This window comes from Notamacropus eugenii, chromosome 2 (genome assembly GCF_028372415.1).
Source record: "Notamacropus eugenii isolate mMacEug1 chromosome 2, mMacEug1.pri_v2, whole genome shotgun sequence".
Lineage (NCBI taxonomy): Eukaryota > Metazoa > Chordata > Mammalia > Diprotodontia > Macropodidae > Notamacropus > Notamacropus eugenii.
The window spans coordinates 253,210,214-253,232,664 of NC_092873.1; positions in this window are offsets into that span (position 1 = coordinate 253,210,214).

Consider the following 22,451-nt stretch of genomic DNA (forward strand, 5'->3'; position numbering starts at 1 on the left):
GAGGGCTCAGGGAACAGGACACTTTTGAAAGAGGGGAGGAATATAATTTGGTTATGGACAGAGAAATTTCATGCTGGTTCAGAGGCAGAAGTCAGTGGTTCTCAAACTTTATGGTGTCAGAACACTCTTAAAAATTAGTAAGGACCCCCACCAAAGAACTTTTGTTTATAAGGGATACATCTCTTTTTGTTTATATAGGATATATTTATCAATATTACTATATTATAAATTAATATATCTTAGTATTATTACAAATAGTTTTTAACCTCAAGGATCACCGAAAGAGTATTGGAGACTCCCAGGAGTGCTCATGTCACACTTTGAGAGCCACTGTCAGAAGCAAAAGTCACATAAGAGTTAGAATTTGTTGTTCTTCAGTCCTTTCAGTCCATGACCCCATTTGGAGTTTTCTTGGCGAAGATACTGGAGTAGTTTACTATTTCTTTCTCCAGCTCATTTTACAGATGAGAAACTGAGGCAAGGTCACACAGCTAGTAAGTGAGGCAGGATTTGAACTCAGGAATATTAGTCTTCCTGGTTTTAAGCCCAGTGTCCACCTCACTGTCCCCCATGTAAGAGTTAGAAAACCAAGAGTAAAATCCAAGGCCCAGCAGAAGAGAATCTCAAGCTAACTTGGTACCAGTTGATATAGGGTTTTCATAACTGGGAGACTAGATTTCTGATCTACACAGGAAAAATGAAATAGGATAGAGGGAAAAAGCTAGAACAATGGTCTCCAAAGGGGGTACTGCAGCATAGCCCCAAAAAGTGAGTGATCAGCCATGGGAATACGGGTTACATCCCACCCTTCCCTTAGAGTCAATTGGTTTGTCTCCAACGCAAAACATGCTTTTCACTCATTTTAGCCCAGTGTTCCTTTTCTCCATCCTCTCAGGCCCCTTTGCAATCTCTTAACTTTCCCCCTTTTGAAAGTTTTATGGAAAATAATGAAGGCAAGATTTGCTGCTGTAACCTAACCAGTACAGACAGAAGCAGCTGGACAGAAAGTCCTCCCCCTCCTCATGCCCAAAGTAACCACCTCCTACCCCACAGATATCTCCTAGCTTCAGAAACAGCCCCTTGAAGAGTGGGCTCTGTGTTCCAGGGTAGTGGCTGGTGAGTGAGAGCCCTGTCCTGTCCATTTTCATTTTGTGTGGAACCAAGTAAGTCAAACAGAATAGGCCGACATGGGGAAGTTTTCATTTTTATTGTAGATCTCATTTTCTTCCCTTTTTCCTCGCCAATCTACTCCTCTTCCAACTCAATTATTCAGTCACCCACTTTGGCAACCTCGGCGTCATTCCCAACTCCCCAACTCTCCCTCACTCCAAATACCCAAGTCATTGCCGAATTTTGTCATTTCTACGTCCATGACATTTCTCACATCCATTCCCTTTTCTCTGCCCACGACTACCATGTAGATAATGCTCTTATTACTTCCTGCCTGGACTATTGCAATAAATTATTTTTCTTTAAACAAGCAATCAATAAACATTTATTAACTAATGGCTATGTGCCAGATTTGTGCAAAATTCTGGGGAAACAAAAAAAGGCAAAATAAGGCCCCTACCTTCAAGGGGCTTATAGTCTAATGGAAGAGATAACATGCAAACATCAATTGATCAAAGATTCTTTGGTTCATAGCTTCTTTGGAAATGTTCATTCTTTTTTTTTTTAATTTTTAGTTTTCAGCATTCACTTTTATAAGCTGTTAAGTTCCAAATTTTTTTCTCCTTCCTTCCCCTCCCACTCCCTTAGCTTCTTAATCAGTCTCCCTGTCTCAAGTCTCTCTCTCCTCCAATTCAACCACCAAAGGTTTTCCTAAAGCACAAACCTAACCACCACTCAATAAACTTCAATGGCTCTCTTATCACTTCAGGATCAAATATAAATCTCTGGTATTTAAAGTTCTTCACATTCTACCTTTCCAACCTAATTATACTGTTTTTCCCTTTCATACAGAGCAGTATATAGGATTTCAGGACTGGAATCAAAAAGACGTATCTTCCTAAATTCAAATCTGGCCTCAGACACCTACTAGCCATGTCACCCCAGACAAGTCACTTAATACTGTTTGTCTCACTTTCTTCATCTGTAAAATGAGCCAGAGAAGGAAATGGCAAACCACTCTAGTATCTCCACTAAGAAAACCCCTAATTGGATCACAAAGAGTTGGATATGACTGAAAAATGACTGAACATCAGTTCTTACTTGCATTCTCTAGTCTAGTCAAGTTGACCTTCATGCTGCTCTTTTCATTCATACAAAAATACAACTAAAAGATCTAAACATGAATTAAGGTATACTCCCATTTATTAAGCAAAATCCCATATAGGAATGGATTTATACTGATAATTTCATGCTAAACTGAAATCAGAGAGAATTCATTTCTGCCTATTGTTTTTGCATTGTGAATGGTAGATATCTATACACAAAGAAGCATGACACCTCCTGAAAGTACTATTACTTTTACTGACTATTATGACATATTAAGAACAATAATAGCTAACATTTATACAGTGGTTACTGTGTACCAACTACTGTACTAAGCACTTTACAATTATCTCATTTGATCTTCACAATAACCCTGGTAGATACTATTATTCTCCCAATTGTAGTGATCAGGAAACTGAGGCAAACAGGTTAAGTGACTTGCCTAGAGTCACTCAGCTAATAAGTAATGGAGGCCAGATTTGAACACAGGTCTTCCTGACTCCAGGCCCAGCACTCTATTCATTGCACCACCTAAATGACCCTATAATTTCTTTGTTGCATTGGGTTCTTCCCTCCCCCCACCCCAAAAAAAAGGATCTTTAAAAAAACAAGAAAAATGTGCCTCCTTGGCTAGCTTTACTGCTCAAATTAATTCACTAATTAATGAACAGTTATCATCTATCAGTCTGCCTTATCCCCCAGGACACAGGCATACTCTCTGAAAGGGTTTTGTACCATTAATTCAAAAATTGTTTATCTTTATCTTATCCCTTAAATTTTCTTTTGTGCATCTTTTGTAATTACATATATAAATACATGAAAATAACTATTTATGCATAATATATGTAAATAATTTATAAATAAACATATCAGGGGGAGCTGCTAATTTTTTAACTGATAGGGATATATAGTTGATATAGTAAGGGGATCACTAGACAAGAGCACAAAAAAGCTGGCCAAGAGGCTGTTACAGTAGTCCTGACCCTTGGGAATTAAGTTCTAGACAAGTCTATAGTTGTGGAAATAGGCAGATCTTCAAGGTATACCAGAGGACAAATCAGCAGGAAGTGATGATAGACAGGATTGTTCCCCTGTATTGGAGTATTTTTCATAATTATGGTTTCTTTTGACACCTAGTTGGCTAGCACTACTTTCCAGGCATAATGGAGAAAACAGTCTCTTTCCTAACCTAGCAGCTCCCAGTACTGGGGGTAGAGGGGGGAATTCCGGGAAGTCAAAGTGTTGATGGAGACCTATGGGAATTGAGAGGAACCCAGGCAGAAGGCACCCAGAATTTTCAAAGGGGAAACTAAGCAAACCTACACTGTAAATCCACAAGTTCAGTCCTGTTTTTCTCAGTCACTCCTAGGGCCTTCTCAGCAAGAACCAGAGGTTATCCCCTGAGGCCTCAAAGCCCAATGAGAGCATCTGGCATCCAGGGAAAGCTATACAGTGAAGAACTAAGTCCTGGGAAGGGGCCATGAAAGGAAGAGCCAAGAATCCATCCAAAGTCAGAGAAATATCACAGACTTTCAGCTCATTAGGCAACAGCCTGCATTTTCTTGCCACCTCTACAGATATTTGTGGATGACTCCTGCACATCTGAGGCTGATGATAAGCTCTTACTCAATAGACAAACAACCATCTACATAATTCCTTCCCTTGGAGGATGATAACTAAGAAGGGCTCGCAGAGCTTTTCCATTTCGAGCTGGAAAGAATCATAGAAGCCATTGTCTGGCTCCTTTGTTTTCAAATTAGGGAAAGGAGTTCCAAAGAGGACTAACCTCCACCTTTTAGAATCCTCATTTTTCCTTCAAAAACCAAATGAAACATCACTTTCTACAGGAAGCTTTCCTGATTTCCCCCCAGATGCTAGTGATTTCTTATCTTGCATTTATATATTTATTTCATATACTTCTGCATGGTTATGTAGTACTCCCTCTGGAATATTCCCCCAACTCACACACACACAGAGAGACAGAGGGTGGGGCCCACTATTATCTCTGATTCTAAGGGCAACCAGCTTGCTTGCTATACTTTTAATACAAGTGACTCGCCCAAGATCAAGCAGATGGTTAAGTGGCAGAACCTAGGTCCCCAGACTCCAAATCTAGCATTCCCTTCACTGTTACATACTGCCTCCTTCTCTCTGGAACAGTATCAGCAAAACATGTAGAAAAATCTTCCCAGAATCTTTTGTTTAGGCTAACAGGAAAGTTTTGACAAGATCAGAACTGTCTTTGCCAAACTTCCCCTTAGGCTGAACAAAAAATTAATCATCCATAAACAAAGGCAACACCTCAAAAGAAAATTTCAGTGACCTTTCAAAAAGAAATGAATGAGGAACAAAGATCAATGAGTACAATAGCCACGTGCCTCTTACCATTGCTGCCTCTCTCCTTGTCTATTACAATCATCTCTAATGGGTCCCCCTGAATCTGGTCTTTTCCCATTCCAGTCTATCCTTAGTCCAGCTGCCAAAGAGACTGTCTTAAAGTACAAGTCTAATCATGAGACTCCCCTCCTCAACAAATTCCAGTGGCTACTCATTACTTTTTGGGTCAAATCCAAACACCTTTATTTGACCTTTAAAGCTTCACCTCCACCTTTTAGAATCTCTATTTTTTCCTTCAAAGCTCAGTTAAACATCACTTTCTATATGAAAGTCATTCCTGATTCCTCCCAGATGCTAGTGGTTTCTTATCTTGCATTTATGTAATTTATTTCACATACTTCTACTTGTACTTAGGTAACACTCCCTCTGGAATATTCCCCCAACTTACACACACACTCACAGGCTACATTCACAGAAGATAGTGACTACTACTGCTTTTGGTTCTAAGAACAATTCCTTTGGTTGCTATACTTCGAATACTAACTTCTGAGCACCCATAGGTGTGCTTCTCATTAACAATCAGACAATATATACTTAATCTGATTTCAGGAAGGGCATTTACTAAAATGATACAGTAAAAACAATTGATTCAAATATTCTTTCTGAAAATCTAAGGCAAATTATCTTACAAATATACCCAGCATCCATGGAAAGAATACGCACAAACTTGATACAATGCTGGAATACATATATATCGAAAATATGTATGGCAAAGGAATAACTCAGACTTCTTGGTATTTGAAAGTCCTTTCTTTCTTCATAGAGCTGGCCTTGTTGATACATTAAATCATCAGTGATTACATTTATTGTGGATTTATGGAAATTTTTCTTTACACCTACTACTCTCTCGGTTGATTTCTTGATTCAGTTGAGTTATCTGGACTTAGGGATTACAATAATTAAGGTAGCCTTCCTCCTCCCACCCCCTATACTTTTATATGTACATGTTATCTCCCCAGGATAGAGTATAAGGTGCTAAAAGGTAAAAATTGTTTCTTTTTTTTACTTTGTATCCCTAATATCCAGCATGGTGTTTGACACATAGTTTACTACATAGCACATACTTTAACATCTGTTGGTTGAATCTATTAATCACAAGTATTTAAATGCCCAGCAAATGCTAGGTTCTGCGAGGATGCAAATAAACATAAGGTATAATGCATGTCCTTTAGTGTCTTACAATTTAGTTGGAAAGACAAAGCAATTGCAGGGGAAACAATTAGTACAAGATAGTAATAACAATTCACATTTGTATAGTCCTTTATAAAATATTTTCCTTACAAAAACCCTGGAAAAGGACGTTTTGTGCAAGTATTATTATACCCATTTTGCAGATGAGAAAACTGGATTATAGAATAAGTAAATAGCAAAGCCAGGATCCAAATCTAGGTTTCTGACTTCACATTAAGCACTCTGCCCCCAACATCATGCTGGTACAATCCTTAATTGCAATAAGAATAATATAAATTAAGTATTGAGGTATCAAAATTCTCCTATGTCAAGTGCATAGGAAAAGTCAAATAGAGAGGCATGTTGTGGTAGGAGCAATAATATCCTACAGTCCTACTCCTTACATGTTAGGCTAGTTTTTCCTTAAAAGGTATTTCAACCGTCCTTGAGATGTAATGAACTAAGGAATGAAAGCTCTGGTCATTGACACAGTTTCCTGGTTCCCTAGATACAACAATCAAAAACCAAGATCACAATCCACCAGCTTCTGACCAGTGGACCATCATGACTACACAGAGCCAGATAATCTCTGCACAAATGAATCAGTTCTGTTTTCTTACAGGATTATCCTTTCCCTGCTCTGATTATCCTTTTTTATAGCAAAGTAACCTCCTTTTTGATAAACATAATATGATCTATGAGTTTCTTATCTTAGTCCAATCTCAAACCTGAACTATCAGACTGTCCTGATCCAGGAATGGTCTTCTACACATATGAGATTTGAAGAGGGAGGTATCATTTCAAGCTAGGGGAATCAGGGAAGACCATGAAGGAAGAGACATGTAAGCTAGACTTTTATAGAAAGGAAGGAGTTTAAGTGGAAGTTATGTAGAGGGCATTCAACCTAAGAATAAGTCATTGCTTAGGAAAATTCAGAAGCAGGAGAAATAAGGATAAGATTAAGGAAGAGCTAATACCTCAATTTGACCAGAGAATAAAGTGTATTGAGTTGAGTGGAGGTAAGACTGGAAATGTAGGTTAGATCCCAGATTAGGAAGGGCTTCAAATGGCATACAAAAGAGTTCATATTTTTCTTGTAGGCACCAGGGAGTCACAGAAAGTGTTTTTATTTTGTCTTGATTAGATTTTGTTTTTGCAAAGGAAGGATATGATCAGACTTGTGCATTAGAAAGATGTTTTAGCACCAGGGAAAGAATATGTTGGTGAGAAAAGAAACTGGCAGCATATGGACAAATTAGGAGACTATTAAAATAGCCCAGGTAAAAAGTAATTAGTCTGTGAACTAGAGTAATGTTAGTATGAGTGGAAGGGGGGAAACAAACGTTAAGGTTTTAGAAGATACAATTGGCAGAATATGGCTAATGATTGGCTTTGGGAAATGAGAGAGAGAAGATACTTGAGACTTCAAGCTTGTATGGCTACAGGAATGATGTTGCTATTGACAGAAATTAGGAATTGAAAAAGAAAGCTTTTGGATGGGGAGAGAGGGATGAGAAAAGCATTCAAGACAAAGGGAAACCTATCTCTGAGGCTCTGCAACCTCATCTGCACCACAATCGTTTTCTACTCTGTTTCTGCTTGGAGGTCATTCCTGGGAGGACGTAAGTCACTCAACTATGAACTCTTATCACCAAGAAAACTCATCTTCACCTGGGGCATTTTCCACTCTGCCTAACTACAACCCAGTTTTTCTTCCTCTCCTGAGAACTGCAATGAAATCAATGGTTCCACTGACTCTGGAAGGACTGTGTCAATCTATTGCCCTATGGCTACACTCACCATCTCTGTAACTTCCCTTGTCACTCCTTCCCATATATGACGTCTATCTCTATTAGGAACACAGTAAGAATTTTATAAATGTCTCTTCATGCATTCATTTGCCAGAGTAGGCAAAAAACACAGACTGGGTAAGGCATGTGACATATGTGGGGGGAAATGAAGAAACTGGCCTCATTTCAGTGTAAGGTTTGTGTTCAGAAGTAATGTGATAAGAAAAGCCGTACATTTTGCATAAAACAAGATTACAGAGAACTTTGGAAACCAGATGAAACAGAAAGCAAAGGAGCTGTGTGATGAAAGTTGTATCTTAGGCAGATTAATCTGAGAGAAATATGTATGATATCTTTAAGCAGAGAGAGATGGAAGTCATGGAGAGTTGTTCAGTAACCTCAGGTATGAGCTGATGACAGCCCAGACTAAGGCAGTAGCAATAGGAAAAGCCAAACTGAGAGACACTTTAAAGGAAGAAATGACAGGTCATGGTAACAGATTACATACAAGGCATGAAGGAAAAGTCCAAGATATCTCCACTATTTTTTGTTACACCACCATTCAGCCATACTCCTATATCCAGAACCTAGTGATGTTCATCGCTGTCTTCCTAGACTATTGTCCTAGCCTCTTTACAAGTCGTCTTTGCTTAAAGGCTCACCATGTTTCTCCATTCTAGCCTTCCTACCACTTCTAGAATAATAGTCCTTATGAACGGACTTAGTCTTGGCAAGTCTTTGTTAAGAATCTACTGGGGTTTCTTTTTGTTCCACTGAGTAAACTTCATACTCCCCTGTCTGACATACAAGGCCCTCCATTATTTCACAACTTGCCCTCTTAATGATCCTCAGAGCACATAATCCTTGTTCCAACTTATAGGATTCTACTCTGCTCCCCTTGAACATACCTTGTCTTTTCCTGGTTCCATACCTTTACTCAGACTATTCCCTCCTTCTTAAAAAGTTCTTCCTCTCCAGTTATTGAATTTATAACCATCCTTTAAAAGCCTGAAGTCAACCTTGGAGTAGGGAAGAATTGGGTCCAAGACCCACCTCTGATACTTATAGGTTGAAAGACCCTGGGAAAGTAACTTAGTCTGCTGGTGTTCCCAGGCAACTCTCTAAGAGTTGGAGTTGCAGCACAGTTGAGCATCTGCATTTGTAGGAGTTTCCCCACTGGGAGCTCCCTACACTAATGAAATCACAATTTTAGACGAAAAATAGCCCATTAAAAACCATAAAATATGCCATCTCCACTCCTACATGAAATCTTCCATGATCAGCTAATCAGTAATCATCTTTCTTAAGACTCACAGAGAACTCTTGTGGTCATCTAGTGCATTTATCACATGAGTATAATAGTTACCTACAACTGTGTCTTACCCCCTCCTAGACCATAAGCTCTTTGAGAGTAGGAATTGTGTTTATAACCATGTAGCAGCTAGATGGTAAAGTGGATAGAATGTCTAATCTGGAGTCAAGAAAACCTGAGTTCAAATCCAGCCTCAGATGCTTACTAGCTGTGTGACTTTGGGCAGTCACCTGACTTCTATCTGTTTCTGTTTACTTATCTGTAAAATGGGGATAATAATAGGATCAGATGAGATATATGCAAGATATTGTATAGATGCCAGCTATTATTATAACCTAGGACAACGTTCTATACACAGTAGACTTAAAAAATGTTCATTAAGTTAAGTGAAATTTCAAAGTTTCTTTCATGAAATCCTCCCTGATTTCCCCAGTCATTAATGCTCTTTCCATCTTCAGGTCATGTTTAATTATGTCCCATTAGGATATAAACTACTTGAAAATGGGACTATTTTAATCATCTTTGCATCCCTAGCACCTTGCAGTACCTGGCACATAGTAGATGTTTAATAAAATATTTGTTTAACCACATTCTAATCAGGGATACTGGCAGAAAATGGATAGTTGAGGACAGTCATTCAAAATGGGTTATTAAGGTTAATAAAATCAGTTCTGGATCTTCATTCTAAGACTCTATTGACCTTTCATTGTTCTATATGTTCTTATCCCAGGGCAGAATTTGACAATAGGTCAATGGAAAGCAGTACAAGCATGATGTGGTGGAAAGATCACTGGTCTGGCATTCAGAAGATCTAGGCTCTGGTGCTAACTCTCCCAGTACCTACCTGTATGATTTGGATAGATCATTTCCTTTGGGGGAGTTTTCTCTCCCAAATGAGCCCCAATTTCTTCATCTGTATAATGACAGGATTGGTCAACATGATTTTGGGGGGTTCTTCCCTTCCTATTCTAAAAATGTTATGGTGAATAATGTCCTTTACTAAATACAAACTTCAATTACTTCTTCTCATCTCCCATAAGGTTATACTGCCCCTTTACACTATAGCATAAAATTGGCAAATGGACAGAAAATGAAACAGACAGACCAAGTAAGTCATGAGCTTTAGGATGATTCCTGAGTCCAGCCCAAGGGTGACATTGCAGGCAGGACCTCACTTGCAAAGCAACTCCCTTTTCCATGAAAGGGCAGCTGGGAGCAAGGTTTCAAAATGGTATCCTCTTCCTCCTTTATCCCATGTTCAGATGTAACGTGGTGGACTGAGCTTGTTTTCCAAGTTGCCACTGGAGACCTCCTCAGAAATGTGTTCTCACATCTGATAGTGTATTTTAAACACATGGCCTGGGGCCGACTGCTCTCATCATTCTTGCTCAGGCTTTCCCACACATGGATTTTCTGCAGAGGCAGACTGCTCAGTCCAGCTTCCTCAGTTGCTAAGCAAACACAATTAAACAAAGGAACACAAACACTGCCTCATTTTCTAAGGGGACCTCTGGGCCTCCCCCCTGCGGACTGACCTGATGGTGTGAGGTGGGCTTGCCCATAGGAGAGGATGAGAAAATGAGTCAGGGAAGATCAAAGTCAGGCCAAAAAGCATCACCTCTTGGAAGCAAAGGATAATGCAGACTATATTAATCCCATGAAGTCACGGAGCTTGAAAGACTCAAGGACTGATTTCCACCCTAAGCACAATAAACAAATTATTGCTCCATCCTTTCACTCTCCAGATACAATTAATCACCAGACTTATCCTTTTTTTTTTCTTCTTGAGGGCAGGGAGGTTTCAATCAAGGGAAGTCATCCTCACCAATTACACCATAAATCTTTGCTCTCATTCCTTTCACAGAGAATGATGGATACTTGCCATAGGTATTCCACGTAATAAAGGGTTTTCAAAGTAGCTGTAGGTATCATCCTGATAATCACAACGGACATTTACAGAAGATTTGAGCACCCACCAAGGTTTTCTCTTATGGTCAGTTATGCAGTCAACAGACATTTATTAAACACCCTAAGTGTTAGGGGATATAAAGAAAGGACAAATCAATCAATCAATAAACATTTATTAAGCACCTACTATGTGCACTGGGGAAGAGGATTTGAGTAAAGATAAGATTTTTCTTTTAGTATATAATGATGATTATCTTCTTCCTACATCAATTGCAGTTGAAGGAGCTAGGTGGTACATATAGGCAGCACTCTATAAAGTACTAGGCCTGGAATCAGGAAGACCTGTTCAAATCTAGCCTAAAACATTCATTAGCTGTGTGTGCCTGAGCAAGTCACTTAACTTCCATTTGCCTCAGTTTTCTCATCTATAAAGTGGGGGTCATAATAGCATCTATCTCACAAGGTTGTTTTGAGCATCAAAACGAGATAATAATTGTAAGGTGTTTAGCAGAATGCCTGCATTTCGTAGGTGCTATATAAATCTTAACTATTATAAAGTGACCTAAAGAGCAAGTACAGCCATAGTGAACAGAGAGATAGTCTCTAAATCAGGGTGACAACTTCAAATCCCAGCTGTGACCCCTGATACTGTCCATGTGACTCTAGGCAAGTCAATTAATATCTTTGTGCCAGAGGTTTTCTATAAGGCTTTAATGTGCAAAATAAGTTAGATGACTTGTATTAAGAGAAGTTTCCTCACCAGGTGTTCCCGTCAAGATAGAGTCAGTCATCACCCTGCCTTCCCCCAAAAGAAGTGATCAAATACACTTATTTTCCCTAAAAGAATATGCCAGTTTATGTCAACAGATGCCAAGGAATTCTTAAGACTTTTTCAGTTTTAGGTGCAGCTAGGTGGCACAGTGGAGAGAATGCTGAACCAAGAGTCAGGAAAAGTCGTCTCCATGAGTTCAAATCCAGATAGTAGCTGTATGACCCTGGGCTAGCCACATGGTTACTATTTGCCTCAGTTTCCTCATATGTAAAACTGGAGAAGGAAATGGCAAACCCCTCCAATATCTTTGCCAAGAACACCCCAAATGAGATCACAAAGAGTCAGACATGACCGAAAAACAAGTGAACAGAACAACAGAGTTTAACAAGTTAACTACCTATTTTTCTTCTTTCCAAAAGGGAAACATTGAATTACTATTAATATTAAGAGCACTGAATATTTCCAGTAGAATTCAACAAGTTCACAGTGGCTTTTACAGGAAAATGAATGACTTCACCCATCCCCTGTGAGAAGGAAGCTATGACATATTTTCAGATTATTTCTTGAACAACTCAGTTACATGGAGAGAATTTGAAATTTAAACAGCACAAGCAGTTAAAGAGAATGGCATACTGTTTTAAGGCAATGCTACATACATGTTTCTTGAGGCAGAATACTTGAAAGACCATGGGGTTCCTGTTTCTGCCACTTGGGATCTGGGTCACCTTAGGTAAATCACTTACACTCTTTTAAGTTTCACTTTCATCATCGATAAAAAGAGGGACTTAGACAAGATGGCCTGTAAGGGCATTTCCAGCCCTAGATTTGTGATTCCATGATCTGATGGCTCAGAGTCAGAAGATGTGGATTAAGAGTTCTGTTTCTGCCGTTTATTAACTGTGTGACCTTAAACAAATCACTTAACTTCTGAAACTTCCATTTCCTCATCGTTAAAGTGGGTAGAATAATACCTACTCCATTTATTTTATTCATGTGTTATCCACATTTCAAGTCATGAAAATATGAGAAGAATTTGTGATGTCATCATTAGAGGAACTCTTAATGTGGAAATTCCCTCTACCAATTCAAATTAGAATCAGTCTATGACTGGATGAGCCCTAGAGAGTTGCCTGAGGCACATAGAGATCTTCCTCCATTACAATGTAAGTTTCTTGAAAGCAGGGACCATCTTTCCTTTTGCTCGTTGGGCAAGTCACTTAACCCCAGTTGCCTCATCCTGGGTCATCTCCAGTCATCCTGAGGAATATCAGGTCACTGGATTCAGATGGCTGTGGAGGAGAAGTGAGGCTGGTGACCTGCACAGCCCTCCCTCACTCAAAACAAGGTCAAGTGCAAGTCATGTCATTATTTCTCTGATGGGAGAGTCTTCTTCAGCAGCAAAGGACAAATACACACACACACACACCAGTAACACATTCCCTGACCCATAATAAGTGCTTAATAGATCCTTGTTTCTTTTCTTTCAGTGGTTGTGTGTGTTTGTCTTTTGTTGCTGAAGGACTTTTTCATTGTTCTGACTTTGATTTGAGTGAGAAAGGGCTGTGCAAGGTCGCAAGTCTCACTTTCTCCTTCAGAACCATCTCTCTTTCAGAGAGGATTAAATGACTTGCTCAGGATTATAGATTTAATAAGTATCAGATGTGGTATTTGATCCCATATTTCTAGGACTTCAAGCTAAAACTCTATTTATTCACTTTGACATATTACCTCTATATTTCAATCTATTAGGGAGAAACATAAAGTTCTACACTTATACTTCAGTATTTCAGTGGAGTCATCATCTCCTTCAAGTAGATCCTCCTTTCCAATAGCACAGATTATAACCCATCGACATTGCCCCATCATCTAAGATAAGAAGGTCATATCCATGTCCTTCAGCAAATTCTCCCTAAAGGATCTCTCCGGTGAAATAGATGTGTTCTTGGATTTCTAACATTCCATAGGTACCAGTAGAGCATTTGACCTGTCCATGTCTATTATTCCATGCTCTCAATGCACAATTGATTTCCCTCATGTTCCAATCATACATTTTCAGGACATTATGTTTTATGCCACTGCTTACAAGTAAGTCGCTATTGGTAATATGCTGTAACCTATTTCCAATCACCCTTGGGTCATTTGCAATTTTGATTCTTTCATGATTGGAGTGCTCCACTAGTGGTAGCCATAGAGCAACATTAGAAGAAAAATAAAGGTTTTGTGTCAGGCAACAGTTTGGAGTCTTAAAATGCAATGCAATTCTCCAAGTCTCAGTGATACCTTGGAGATCATATTGCAGTCCTTGCACTGAGATCTCTAGTTCACCCTGTTTATTATCCATACTTTGTTCATTTGTGTACCTAAGGAGATGAGTTTATTGATGGTTCTCTTATTAGATATTTTCTTATGAATTATTGATCCTCTCTTCTACTATTCTTCTTCCTATGATAAACCTACTACTCTCTTTGGTATTAGATTAATCAATATATTTAGGAAAAGATTTTTTTTTTCCTTACCTTATGTTTTAGGTTTAAATTCCCCTTGACCAGATTTGGAATACTACAGGGAAACAGATTTTACCAGCCTTTGTTAATTTCACTTCATCCCTAGCCAAAAGTTCATCATTCTTAAAATCACAAAATTCTACTTGAAGACATCCAAGGAGAGGATATCCCTCAAGCCCATTCCTAATTGTTAAGATCTAATTGTTAGAAAGATCTTCCTTAAATGGAGCTTAAATTATTTCTTTGGTTCTACTCCCTGAGGCCAAACAGAACAAATCTGATCCTTAAACTTCAAACCTTGAGATACATCTATCATGTATCCCTTGAGTCTTTGCTTCTCTAAAGTAAACATACTAGGTTCTTTAACTTATCCTCAAATGACATGAAATCAAGACCCTTCACTATCCTAACTGCTCTCCTCTAGACACTCTTCATCTTATCAATGTCCTTCTTAAACCATGCCCCACCCCCACCAAACACATTGCTCTAGATCAGTTCTGATTAGGAAAGAGTATAGTGGGACTCTAACTTCACTGTTCCTAGAAGTCATGCCCCTCTTAATGCAGCCCAAGATCATATTCATCTTTTTTAGCTGCTGCATCATGCTGCTCATCCATATTGAGCTTTAAGTCCACTAAAACCTCCATATTTTTTTTTAAACAATTACTATCTACCCATACCTTCCCTATATTATACTTGTGAAGTTGGGTTTTTGTATCCAAGTGCAAGACTTTACATTTATCTCCATTGAATTGAATCTTATTAGATTCAGCCTAATGTTCTAGCCTGTCAAGGTGCTTTCGTATCTCAACTGTATCATCTAGTGTATTAATGATTAATCCCAGCTTCATGTCAACTGAAAATTTGGTGAGCATACCATCTCTGTCTTTATCCAAGTCATTGATTGTCAGCACAGGACTAAGCATAGATCCCTGGGGTACTCCACTGGAGATTTCCTGCCACAGTGACATGAACATTTAGCAACTATTATTTGAGTATACCCAACTAGTTCTTAATCCATTTGATTGTACTGTCATCCAATCCATATCTTTTAATTTTCCTGAAAAGAATGAGGAGTTTTATCAAAAACTTTATTAAAATCTACAAAATTCTTGTTAAAAACATATATTCCCCTTACCTCATCTATTAATTTAGTAATCTTATTTTAAAAAGTAAATAAAGCTACTCTCCTATACCCCGCTCTTTGTACTTACTGCTTCCATTTCTAGATGATTATCAGCCATCTCTTTAATGATTCATTTTAGAATTATCCCAGAAATCAAAGTCAAGCTCATTGACTTCTTATTATAAGGTGAACAGAACCAGAGTAACTGCAGACAGAAGCAAATAAGGTAGCATCCTGGCAAACCAGTGACACATGTGCAATGGATAGGCCAGTATTCTGTTCCACTATCAGGTTTGGATTCACTCTTTTCAAGCAAGACCTTTAATCTAGATGGTGGAAAGGATCATCGTAGTAGTAGATTCCAATCTAATAAGCAAGTTTTAAACACCTAGTCTGTGCAAGATACTGGAGGATACAAAGATAAAAGTAAAACTAGTATCTGCTATCAAGCAGCTTATCTTCTACATTGAAAAGATAAGTATAGATAGATAGATAGATAGATAGATAACATATGTGTAATACACATATTATAACATATTATATAAGATATGTATACATCATATGTAGATATGTGGAGTTATGTAGATACAGATATATAAGCAGCTAGGTGACTCAGTGAATAAAGCACCAGGTCTAGAGTGAGGGAGACTTGAGTACAAATCTAACCTCAATACTTAATAGTTGTGTGACCGTTGGCAAGTCACTTAGTCCTATTTGCCTCAGTTTTCTCATCTGTAGAATGAACTGGAGAAGGAACCACTCCAGTATCTTTACCAAGAAAACTCGAAAAGGGGGTCACAAAGAGTCAGACATGACTGAATCTACTGAACAATGACACTTATAAAACTACAAGGTCACATTTCAAAGAAGTCACAATGGGCTAATTGAGGGGAAGAGATTTACATGCCACAAGGATAACCAAAGGTTTAGTGTCAGAGGCATTCTTCCACAGGGTTAGCTAAATCACTTCGGGAAGATACCAAAATTTTTGTGGATACTATATTCTCCTCTTCTTTTTCTCTTTGCTTCTTATTTCAGGAAGAAATATTTCTCAATGTTATTATTCCATTAAATGAGTTTTAGCCAACTAAGGTTAATATTAACAAGAAACAGACTTTAGTTAACAAAATGTTCTAGAAGAAATGGCATAATAAAATTTAATAAAAAGAAATCCAAGGGGGGCGGAGCCAAGATGGCGAAGTAGAAAGACGCACATACACATAGCTCCGAACCCACAAACCACAGAACGGCAGAGGGGACTAACCCAGGGCGAATTCTGCACCCAGAGACCACGGAATATTGGAGCGAGGGAGATTTCTGTTCCGGAGAGACCTGCAAACCTCTCGCGGGGGGACCTTCGCACCGGGGACTGGCGCCGGGGCGGGAAGAGGAGAGCAGCCCTGCCGCGGCAGCGACACCGTGGGAAAGAGATCCGAGAGGGCTGCAGAACGGAGTCTCCAGCGGCCACGCGCATCCCCCCACCCACAGAGGGACCTACAAACCTCTTGCAAAAGGTCCGTCGCGCTGCAGACACGGTGCCCAGCCCGGACCTGCGGCGGCAATGGCGACAGCGGCTCCGAGAGACAAAGTTCTGAGAGGGATCTGGAGGCGGGATCTTCAGCAGCTGCACGGGCCCCCCACCAACAGGTGACTGACGGGGGTAGGTGAGAGAGTCTCTTTGGCGGGTTGAGAGGGGAGTGAGGTGCCCCCATAGCTCGGGCCCCCCCCCGGGAGGTGGGGGCTGAGAGGCGGCTGCGGACAGGGGCTCCCCAAACGGACGGGAGCCTGGATCCATTGTGGAAGGTCTGTGCATAAACCTCCTGAGGGAATTGAGCCAGAGAGGCGGCCCTGCCTCTGACCTTAGCACCTGAACTTAATTCTCACACTGAATAGCAGCCCTGCCCCCGCCAAAAATCCTAAGGCGGGAAGCAGCATTTGAATCTCAGTCCCCAAACGCTGGTTGGGAGGACCAGGAGGCAAGGTGGGTGTGAGGAGAACATTCAGAGGTCAGGCCACTAGGTGGAGACAATGCCAAGAAAAGGGAAAAGAAATAAAACTATTGAAGGGTACTTTATCGGAGAAAAAAAACTTCCTCCCTTCCTTTCTGATGGGGAGGAACAATGCTTGCCATCAGGCAAAGACACAGAAATCGAGGATCCTGTGTCCCAGCCCACCCAATGGGCTCGGGCCATGGAAGAGCTGAAGAGGAATTTTGAAAATCAAGTTAGAGAGATGGAGGAAAGACTGGGAAGGGAAATGAGAGGGATAAGGGAGAAGCATGAAAAACAGATCAGCTCCCTGCTAAAGGAGAACCAAAAAAATCTTGAAGAAATTGGCACCTTGAGAACTAGCCTAGCTCAGCTGGCAAGGGAGGTGCAAGGGACCAGTGAGGAGAAGAATGCTTTCAAAAGCAGAATTAACCAAATGGAAAAGGAGATTCAAAAGCTTACTGAAGAAAATAGATCTCTCAAATCTGGAATGGTACAGATGGAAGCTTTGGACTTTTCGAGAAAGACAGATATCTCAGAACATACCGCGCAGATTCGAAAAATGGAAGATAATGTGAAATATCTTATTGGAAAAACAACTGACCTGGAAAATAGAATCAGGAGAGACAATGTAAAAATTCTGGGACTACCTGAAAACCATGATCAAAAGAAGAGCCTAGACGTCATCCTCCACGAGGTTATCAAGGAAAACTGCCCTGAGATTCTAGAACCAGAAGGCAAAATAAATATTCAAGGAATCCGCAGAACACCGCATGAAAGAGATCCAAAAAGAGAAACTCCTAGGAGCATTGTGGCCAAATTCCAGAGTTCCCAGGTCAAGGAGAAAATATTGCAAGCAGCTAGAAAGAAACAATTCAAATATTGTGGAAATACAATCAGGATAGTACAAGATCTGGCACCTTCTACACTGAGGGATAGAAGGGAATGGAATAGGATATTCCAGAAGTCAAAGGAAGTAGGACTGAAACCAAGAATCGCCTACCCAGCAGAACTGAGTATAATACTTCAGGAGAAAAAAATGGTCTTTCAATGAAATAGAGGACTTTCAAATTTTCCTGATGAAAAGACCAAAGCTGGAAAGAAAATTTGACTTTCTAACACAAGAATGAAGAGAACCATAAAAAGGGGAACAGCAAAGAGAAATCATAAGGGACTTACTAAAGTTGAACTGTTTACATTCCTACATGGAAAGACAATATTTATAACTCTTGAAACATTTCAGTATCTGAGCACTGGGTGGGAGTACACACACACACACATGCACACACGCACACATACATAGAGACAGAGTGCACAGAGTGAATTGAAGAGGATGGGATCATATACTAAAAAAAAAAAAATGAAATCAAGCAGTGGGAGAGAAATATTGGGAGGAGAAAGGGAGAAGTTATATGGGGCAAATTATCTCTCATAAAAAAGGCAAGCAAAAGACTTATTAGTGGTGGGATAAAGAGGGGAGGCAAGAGAAAAACATGAGATCTACTCTCATCACATTCCACTAAAGGAAAGAATATAATGCACACTCATTCTGATAGGAAAACCTATCTCATAATACAGGAGAGTGGGGGACAGGGGCACAAGCAGGAAGCGGGGGAGGATAGAGGGGAGGGCATGGGGAGGAGAATGCAATACGAGGTCGACACTCATGGGGAGGGAAAGGACCATAAGAAAATAGAAGTAATGGGGGACAGGACAGGATGGAGGGAAATATAGTTAGTCTTATACAACACAACTAGTATGGAAATCATTTGCAAAACTAAACAGATATGGCCTATATTGAACTGCCTGTCTTCCAAGGGGAAGGGGTAGAGAGGGAGGGAGCTAAAGAAGTTGGAACTCAAAGTGTTAGGACCAAATGTAATGTTCTTACCACTGGGTAACAAGAAACACAGGTTAAGGGGTCAAGAAAGCTATCCGGCCCTACAGGACAAAAGAAGACGGAGACAAGGGCAGGGAGGGAGGATAGAGGAGAGAGCAGATAGGTCACAGGGGCAATTAGAAAACTTGGGTCTGGGGGGGGAGGGGGAAAAAAGGGGAGAAAATTTGTAACCCAAAATTGTGTGAAAATAAATGTTAAAAGTTTAATAAAATAAAAAATAAAAAAAAAAAGAAATCCAAAAATCTCATAACATCCTCAATGCCTTTGCAGAAATAGGAAAAGAAGGCATGAGGAGAGTGTCCATGGGAATGGAATTAGATATTGGGTTTTTTAATATATTGGTCAGTTATATGGAATTTTTTTCTTTCTTCCTTTTTAAAAAATATTATAAGAGAAAACTCCCAAGAAAGAGGAAGGAAGAAGGATTCAGTAGAAAATATAGGTTACAGAAAAACAAAAGATATCAAGAACTATTAATCCTTAAAAAAGATAACATGAGCAAATGTTTTGAAAACTAAAAAAAGTCTTAAAAATTATATAACTATCAATGCGATAATGATGATGGTATTAGAGTTATTATCATATGATCATAACTTTACAGCGAGAAGAGGCCTGACCTTAAAGGTCATTTAATGCAAGCCCTTCATTTTGTGCATGAGAAAACTGAGGCCCAGAGAGGTTAAATTACTTTCCAATGATCACAGGTAATCTATGACACAAAGAGGGACAAAACCTGAGTCCTCTGACTACAAGTCCAATCTTCTTCATATCTTATCACCTTGCCTCTCAATCAATCAGCCAACTTTTATTAAATGCCTACTATATGCGTGACACTGTGCTAAGCACTGAGGAAACAAATGGAGACAAAAGACAATCCCTATCATCAAGAAGTCCAGAATCTAATGGGGGAGACAGCAAACAAAGATATACAAACAAGTTATATACAGGATAAATAGGAAATAATCAATATTTGGGAGGTGCTAGAATTAAGTTGGGTAAAATTTTCTGTAGAAGGTGGGATTTGACATGGTCCTTAAAGCAAGCTGGAAATATCAGTGGTCAGAGAGGAGGAAGAAGAGAATACCAGGCATGGGGGACAGCCAGAGAGAATGCCTGGAGCCAAGACATAGAGATGGAGTGTATCAGAAGTGCAAGGCCAGCGTCACTGAATAGAAGAGTTAGTGTCAGGAATTAGGTACAATATAACTGGAAAGGAAGGAGTGGTCTGGGTTATAAAGGGCTTTGAACACCAAACAGAGCATTTTGTATTTGATCCTGGAAAAAATAGGAAGCCATTGGGTTTTACTAAGTGGGGGGGGGGGGAGGGGGTGACATAATCAAACATGCTTTAGGAAAATCATTTTGATGGCTGAATGAAGGATGCACTGGAGTGGGAAAAGATTGAGGCAGGCAGACCCACCAACAGATTATTCCAATAACCCAGGCACGAGATGATGAGGGCCTGTATTAGCATGACAGTAGTACTAGAGGAAAGAAAACCGTATATTTAAAAGATGTTCCAAAGAGGAAATTAACAGGTCTTGGCAACAAATTTGATATGGGGAGTGATAGAGGAATCCAGGATGACTCTTATATTATAAACCTCTGTGTTACTATTATTATTATTGTGTGGGATGGCGAGACCCCTACTCAAATTGACTACCCAGAGGCATCTCAAAGTACAAACAGAAAGTCCTTTATTCGGTTCTTGCAAGGACTGGACTTTACCCCGCTCCAAGCAGATTGGAGGAGGGGAAACATTTTACAGAAGTAGATGCAAGGTTATATAGCAGAAAACCACAAAACCCCCCCTTACCCTTTTGGTCAAGAGCCTGAGAGCGCCATCTTATTTTCAGAAATAAGGAAATGGGAGTTAGCAAAACTGGGGAGAGGGGCGACAGATGGTTTCACAACTTCAAGTTTCCCCATATCATATGATTTTGATAAATTGAAACTCAGGCCTTATGTCTGCTTTACTTTAGACTTAGGTCCCTGAGAAGTCTTAACTGATTTATCACATTCATTGTTATTATTAATTACTAACAGTAAAAATTATAATAACATGGTAAACATATTTGTACGTGTACCTTGCCTTTGTACAAATGTGCTTTGGAAAACTTCTGCACCAACCTTTTTTTTTTTTAACCAAGTATTTAAGAATACTCAGGAAAATTCTTATTTAAAGGAACTTTGCAATGAATTCCTTATTAAAGCCAAGAATCTTTCTACAATAAAAATAAGCACACCTTCACTAATCTGTTTGCTAAGTTCAGATAGTTGTATGTTGTATTTCCTAAGAGTCCAGCATGTCCATTTAAACATTCATTCTACCTCACCTGTCTTAACATCTCATCTTCCTGAGAATTCTGGGTTTTTCAGAGAAGGATTTGGGTAGATTTGGGGGCAGTAGAGCAATTTCTCTAACACTTACAAGAAGTATATTCAATTCACTACTCATTGCTTGCATTCTGAAAAGACAACTTAAGCACTTTCAATAGATCATGGGTTGCAAGAGGCAACTTGCCTCGACACCTCTTCAGGTCTTACTTTCCTTCTCTTTGGAATAAGAGGGTTGAATTAGACATCACCAAGTTTTCTCTCCGCTTCAAAACCCTCTGATACTAAGACATTATGGGAATTAGTTGGGACATTCTCTGAGAAACTTAGACCTTTGCTTAGACCCATATTGCTATGTTTACTTTGTGTCTTCTGAAATTACCCTTAGAAAAATAAGCCTGCAATGTGATTTTTGTCACCTGCCCTTTAATACTTAAAGTGGTGTGGGTAACAAGGGATGAGATTAATTTTAAAAGTTTATTTTTCCTTAGAAAGCTTTTAATTAATTAATCAGTCTTTATTAAGAATATACTGTGTGCCTACTATTATGCTAGGCTAGATACTGTTGAACAAACAGAAGTATAAGTCATAATTCCTGCTCCTGAATCAATTAAATTAAATTAGAAAAAAATTCTGTTAAATGATGACTGTGTGCAATGTACCAAACTAGGAAAGAAAGAAAGAAAAAAGAGGAAAGAAAGTAAAGAAAGAAAGGAGAAAGGAAGAAAGAGGAAAAGAAGGAAGGGAGGCAGGGAAGAAGGAAGGAAGGAAAGAAGGAAGGAAGGAAGGAAGGAAGGAAGGAAGGAAGGAAGGAAGGAAGGAAGGAAGGAAGGAAGGAAGGAAGGAAGGAAGGAGAAAAACAATATAATCAGTCCCTACCTTTGTGGTATTTGTTGTTGAAGGGGTAGGTTATTACATATTCATAGACAAGTATGATATAATGTATGAAGATAAAGACAAAAGAAATATTCAAAGCACTATAAGAATTTTGAGAAGAGAGAGTTTTCACTCCTCTACTGGAGAGTAAACATTC